General features: G+C 41.3%; 1 long non-coding RNA gene across 1 annotated transcript in view; it reads left to right on the top strand.

Annotated features, from left to right (window-relative positions):
* The window catches only part of LOC116093307, a 20,406-nt gene that overhangs the window by 4,364 nt on the left and 8,980 nt on the right, over positions 1 to 7,062 (top strand). The window contains exon 2 of the long non-coding RNA XR_004119683.1: positions 154 to 213. This is a non-coding gene — a long non-coding RNA (uncharacterized LOC116093307). The remainder of the gene's footprint in view (positions 1 to 153; positions 214 to 7,062) is intronic.

Raw genomic sequence — 7,062 nt, 5'->3', positions numbered from 1 at the left:
GAGCTACACAGTTTGAACTTATAATCTCCTCCATGCCTATCCTGGTCATCAACCAAGAGCTTGTTGAAAGGTACTCAGATCAGACTGCAAGGCATTGCTCACTCCTTGTGGTTTGTTTGTTAATGATACCTTACCAGCCATCTTGCCTTCTAGGTTCAGCCTGATCGAGTCATTAACCCTGTGCCTTGCTCCATTGTGTCTTTCTTCCATCAGGTAAGCTGGATCTTACAGATTCTATTTCAGTTGCATCTCTCACAGCTCACTAGAGCAGGAGGTTACACCTACTGGGATTTTGCAGAATGCATCAAGGAGAAGAAACCTTGAAGTTTTATGTAACAGGATACACGGGGCCATCAAGATGTCAAGGATTTCATAAAACAGATTTGGGTGGGAGAACAGTAAATGTAAATGTGCCAAGAGGAACAAATGCACAGAGTGCTCATGGGTCCTGTCAGCTCTGAACTTAATGGAGTCCTTGGGGGATATGTCGGGGATGGTCTTGGGTAGGTAGAAGGAATGAACATCCTGCAGGCAATTGTGGTGTTGCCACTTAGGATGAATATTTGTGATATAAATGGTGGTGATAATTTACAATGATTTCAGTGTGGGAGGGGGCATATTGGGTGAAACTGCCCACAACTCTAGTTACAGGGGATCTGTTACTTCATTCTGGGTTCTGTAAATTTGAACATTATAATAGTACAAACTAGATGTGAACAATGATTTTTTTTCCTCAGGGTGAGTGATTAAGAAGCAAGTGTGATATTCCAGTTGATATTCTGTCACTCTTGGCAAACAGTATGGCAGTGAACATTATAAGAAGGAGATGGGCACGCAGCAGAGTTAAGATGATAGGGTGGAATGGCTATGTGACAAAAACATGAAGATCTGAGTTTGAATTCCCAGCACTAATATTTTTTAAAAAAGTAGGGGGAGGGAAAGGAGAGATGGTCAGATGGCCATGAGAATGAATGGTTATGGAGTGGGGAGGTGGGGAGTATCTCCAGGATGTGACAGAGACCTGGGATAGGGGAGGCACACAAGGATCAATGGGGGAGACCTTAGTTGTTAGTTACTATATTGGTGATGTGGAACCTGAAAAGGTCTCCTTCTAGAACCAGACAGGAACCTTAGAGGAGCTATAGAGGCACCAACTCACCCACAAAACTTTTACCCCCAAATTTATCCTGTCTATAAGAAATGCAGAGACAGGGGATGGTGCAGAGGCTGAAGGAATGGCCAACCAATAACAGGCCTAACTTGAGACCCATCTCATGGGTAAGAACCAATCCCTAATACTATTGATGATACTCTGTTATGCTTGCAGATAGGTGTGTCTAGCATGGCTGTCCCCTGAGAGGCTCCATCCAGCAACTGACTCAGACAATGCAGACACCCACAATGAAACTGTGGATGGAGCCTAGGGACTCTTATGGAAGAATAGGGGGAAGGATTGTAGGCCCTGAATGGGATAGGAATTCCCTTGTAAGACCAACAGAGTCAACTAACCTGGAACCTTGTAGCTCTCAGAGACTGACCCACCAGCCACTGAGAATAAACAAACTGGACCTAGGCCTCCCCACACATAAGTAGCAGATGTGCAGGTTTGTCTTCCTGTGGGTTCCAGACAACTGGAGCAGGGGCTATCCCAAAAGCTGTTGCCCTTATGTAGGATATGTTCTAGCTGGGCTGCTGTATCTGGCCTCAGTGGGAGAAGATGTACCTAGACTGGTAGAGACTTGATGTGCCAAGGTCAGGGGATACCCAGAGGGGACACCACCTGTCCAGAGGAGAAGGGGAAGGAGATGGGAGGATTGTGGGAAGGGGTGATTGAGAAGGGTAGTGAGTGGGATGTAAAGTGAATATGTAAAGTAGGATGTGGTGGTGAGTGTTTGTAAAGCTGGTCCTGAGAAAGCCAACATGGGCAGATTCCTGTGGGGGTTGCTGACCAGCCACTGTAGTTGAATTAGTCAGTTCTGAGTTCAGTAGGAGTGTCTACCTCATAGAATAAGATGGTGAGTGATTGATGAAGGCACTTGATTTGACTTTGCCTCCATAAGTTCATATAAATATGCATGTGCTCACACACCAGCATGTAGACGTATATACACAGATGCACATGTACATAGACATATACCATACGTACATAAAGAAGACAGGATTAAAACACTTAGTAGAAAGTTGATGGAGAAGGATAGCACAAGGACTATGAAATGTGGGGGAGGCCTGATCTTTTAAAAAGGGAAATGGAAAAAAAGTAGATCTGGGGAAGAAAGGAGATGGAAGGGGACTGAGAGAAATGGAGGGAGGGGAAACTGCAGTCAGGATGCAATGAATGAGAGAAGAACAAGAAAAAGAAGAAGAAGAGGAGGAAGAAGAGGAAGCAGCAGCAGCAGCAGCTGGGCAGTGGTGGCACACGCCTTTAATCCCAGCACTTGGAAGGCAGAGGCAGGGGGATTTCTGAATTCAAGGCCAGCCTGGTCTACAGAGTAAGTTCCAGGACAGCCAGGGCTACACAGAGAAACCCTGTCTTGGGAAAAAAAACTCAACAAAGCAAAACAAAACAAAAACAACAACCACCAAACAAAACCAAACAATAATAACAAAAGGAAATGAGATGTGATCTAGAAGGGTGTTACTGGGGCTGTAGACCATCCAATGGCAATGGAAATGACACATACAGGTGAAGTCCCTTGGAAAGGATTAGACCAGTGAGGACCCAAGATGGGATGTTGGCAAATACCACCATTGAAGTAGCAAGCGGAGGGAAAGAAACCCTGAAAATTATTAAGGTAAAGTTTAGATTGTCATGACAACCAAGTTTATAGAAAGAACAGCAAAGCATACATTCATCCAAAATTTCAGTCCTTTGGATGGTATTTTCACTATGGTATTATCTTAGAGAGATGTTTTGAAAGGGATTACACCTTTCCCTAGGTCTCAGTGTTATGACTGATGTTCAGTACATTACAGTAGAATCACTCTGGATGTCTAAAATGTGACAAAATATGGCTTTTCTTCTCATGATCCACTGCTCAGGTGCATCATAACTCTTAGAAAAACCACTAGATTCATGACCAATTACTTAAACTCTGCCTACATTTTATTTATTTATACTTTTTCTGCAGAGGGTCTTATGTAGCTCAGGTTGGTCTTGAACTCTATGTAGATAAAGATAAACTTTACCTCCTGATCCTCCTGCTTCACCTCCCAAATGCAAAGATTACAGGTATGCACTAACATACTCAGTTTATGTGGCACTGGGAATTGAATCTAGGGCTTCTTGAATGCTAGTCAGAGACTCTACAAACTAAGCTACATCCCCAGCCCGTGTTTTCATTTTAATGGATGTTTTCTTGGGATTTTGTCTCATCTAGCACCACTCTCCAAACTTCAGCCTCTTGGTGGGAAATAAATGGTGGTGGGGAAAAAGCTGCTGGAGAAAGAAATCTAGATATTTTCATTAAATTCTATGTTGGCAATAGCATATGCAGTATTTTGGAAATATGGATGCTTGCTTGAGAGTGACCTTTTAAGAATGGGATGATGTCGAGAAAACTCAGTGTGATGTTGGCACATAGGGTCTGTTTTACACGGAGGAATGGAATAATGTTTTAAGGAACATTTCACTCAGAAATTTATTGTGAAGTGAAGTGTTTGTACTGCATGTGTTTGTCCCCTGTGCCTCACTGTTTTAATGATTCCATGAAGTTTCTTGGATGATAGGTTGAGCCTCAGTGAATTGGGAGATCTCCAGGGTCTGACCCAGCAGCCTAGGAGTTACTGGTGTTTTATTCATGGATGCTTGGGTTGCCTATATGGGCTCTACCCAGATTGCATTAGAGGCAAATGCAAGAGGGGGTAGTGAATTCTCTCTACACAGCTTTGTGTTATGACAGATAGGCGAAAGTCAGTGTCCTCTATTTCCTTCAAACATTGGGGACAGACTTACCATACAAAAGGTAAGACACAGTGTGGGCCAACCTATATCAGTTCTAAGACACACCATTATAGATATATGCATTCTTCAGGTGCTAGCATACAATATTGGTAATAAGCCATTTATTTATTACAGTGCCATATGACTTAGTAGCCCTGGAATCAGGATGGACTCCTTGGTTTCTGTAACAGTCACTTTTCTAATTGCTGCAAGTAAATACCTGTCCAAGGCAACTTACAAAAGGTTTATTTTGACTCACAGTATAAGAATACAGTCTATCATCGTGAGAAGGACATATCAGCAGAAGCATGAGTCAGCAGGTCATATTGGAACTACACTCAGGAAGCAGAGAAAAATGTTGCTTCTCAAATCAGTTTCTTATTTTTATTCAGTTTAGGAACCCAGTCCATGGAATGGTACTCACCTACCTTTAGGGTAGGTTTTCTTACTTCAATTAACCTAATGCAGAAGTTTCCTCAGAGACATGCCCAGAGTTTTGTTTCCATGGTGATTAAATCAGGTCAGGTTGACAATCAAGACTAACTTTCACAGTATTCCTATTGGGAGGATGCTTTATAGCATAAATACGGGCATGTTCTTGCACATGCTCAATTGAGCATCATCCGTCATGTTAAAAAAAAAAAAAAGGACAGTAGAAGATTGGGATGGATTTAGTATTATAGTGAGCAATGTTTATTAATTGGCCAAAAGATGTGAGTAAAAATAAGTGATTTTAGCTGAATTGTTTTACTGTTTGATGCAGAGTCTCACTAAAGCTCAGGGTGGCTTCCAAATAGGGATTCTTTAGACTCTCAAGGGATGAGATTGTAGGCGACATTGTGCCTAGCTGGAGAGTTTTACCTGAAACAAAAATAATGTCAGCAGTTAACTGTTACTTAAAGGGGCAGCATCTGTTCCTATAATGCCTTCCTAATGCTAATAGGATCTCTTCTGGCTATCTCTCATTTTGAGTGGATGATGTTTTTAAGTACATTTTTAACTTCATGGACTGTAATTATACATTCTTTTTTTTCTGAGAGGTATATGTATTAAAGTAACATATCATTTGTGTAATGTAAACAATGACCTTCTCACGGACCTTAGAAACTTGTTTATGGGGTAGCATTCAGATTCCTTTCATTTACTATGTGTGATTCTAAAGTATATTTTCCTTTGTCCTGGTGAATGTGTCTTTCTAAGGTCCATATTCCTCTTTTAGTCTTAATTTGGCTAAAGTTAAGGAACAAAACCAGCCATCTCAGGAAAACAAGAAAGTAAAAAAAAACAAAAAAAACCAAACCAAAACAACAACAACAAAAAACATTTATTATGTGAGCAGGAGTGATTGATGGGGAACGAGTGAGTAGAAAGGTTAGAGAAGTTATGTCCCTTTGCCCCTAACTTGTCTTCACACTCCCTGACCCAGCAACCCTGCTGAGAGTCTAAAGCACAGAATGTGATGCTGGCTCTGCCTCATTCTGGTTTCCTTGGAAATGCAGCCTTTCAAATACCTTAGAGGCTACACCTAGAGGGAACACACTGGATTTGAAAAAATGTTCCTATGGCAACACAGAGACAGAATATCTTTCTTGACTCCTTTGGAAGCTAAAAGAAAGAGTGATTGTTCAGTATCAGGAAATGTCAGTCAGTTCACACACCTGCCTTAAAGAAACAAACCAAAGGACTGGATAACTTTCACTGTGGAAGAACAGTGGAGAAATGCTGTGAGATCAAAGGAATCTGATATTTAGACTTCCTACAATACATTTACAAAACTCGTTTTTAGTGGGTATCAGATTCATTGGTCTTCGCTCTAGACCACTAACTGTAGAAGGAAGTGTTATGTTACTCACTGCAAAGCCTGGGTATGAAGGTGCTCTACTAGATGGCTTTGGCCCTTGACAACTTAAAGGAATAGAAATAAAAAATCCCACAAATGTGGAGCTGACATGGGTGTAGAGTGGGGAGAGAAGAGAAAGAGAGGGAGTTTTGTTTTAGTGTCAGACAATTGCAATCATTCAATTTTTCCCTATTATTGATATTTTCCTTCTGTCTTTGCCTATTAACTTAAAGGGCCACTTTGCAGATTAAATATGTCTATACAGGTACTCTATTTTTTTACCTTGCACCAAATCACACTTATGTTGTCAGCTGCAATAAAATAAGCATCATAAGATGTCTTATGTTCCCTTTAACAGCATACAACCTCTATATTGGATAATGATACTAAGATAAAATGGGGACTTTGGGGGCAGCTCTTAGTTATAGCTTCAGGTTCCAGTGAGAGAACCTCATCTCAAAAAAAAAAATACAGATTAGTTTGCACCCGAGAAATAGTACCTGAGGTTGCTATCTGCCCTCTGTTCATACTGTCTTAATGCCCTTGCAGGCCTTGGCACACTCAGTTTCAAGATAAGTTCATGGTCCCACTTAGTGCCTACCCCTGTGTGCCCCTGTGTGACCTTGGCAGAAACACCAGACCAGGATACATGTTTTAAAATACATCTCCCCCAAAAGTTATAAGTCAGAAAGTGTTTTTCCAGGGGATTTGTCGGTTCATTTCTTCAAGATTCCTGGGATGCTATACTAGCTATTGATTTGTAATAGAAGAACATGGGAAGATCACAAGACCCATAAATGAGATTCGAGCTATATCTCTTTCCTGCCCTGGTTACAAGTGAACTTGGGACATTGCTGGAGTATCTAGGAAGTGTAAGGTTGACTTTATGATGCAGCTTCCATGAGGTCATGCATGATGGACTTTGAAGTAATGCAGCTACTTTGGGGATTGCTTATGTTCATGTAAATAACCCCTCATTCATACACTGTAAATAAGCCAAATAAACTCATTGGTTGGCCAAGTTGAGCTTTGGCAGAGTCCATTTTGGGTGAATACATGCTAGGAATAGTTAAGGTAGCAGAGTGGATTTTCTGGGTTATATGGACATGGTAGACTGCTCCTATTTCACCTTATAAGTTTCCTTCCTCCCTGTGTTACTACTATTCATTCAAACCCTCATTTAACAGGCTTCAGCCCTCCCCTTACTTACATAAAATTTATGCAGATTACAGACCCTTGAGCTGAGCTGACCTTTCTCATAAATCAGCTATGTACCTCTTGC

This window comes from Mastomys coucha, chromosome X, assembly GCF_008632895.1.
Source record: "Mastomys coucha isolate ucsf_1 chromosome X, UCSF_Mcou_1, whole genome shotgun sequence".
NCBI classification, from domain to species: Eukaryota; Metazoa; Chordata; class Mammalia; order Rodentia; family Muridae; genus Mastomys; species Mastomys coucha.
The sequence above is the reverse complement of the archived record's forward strand: the minus strand, read 5'-3'. Positions and strand labels throughout refer to the sequence as shown.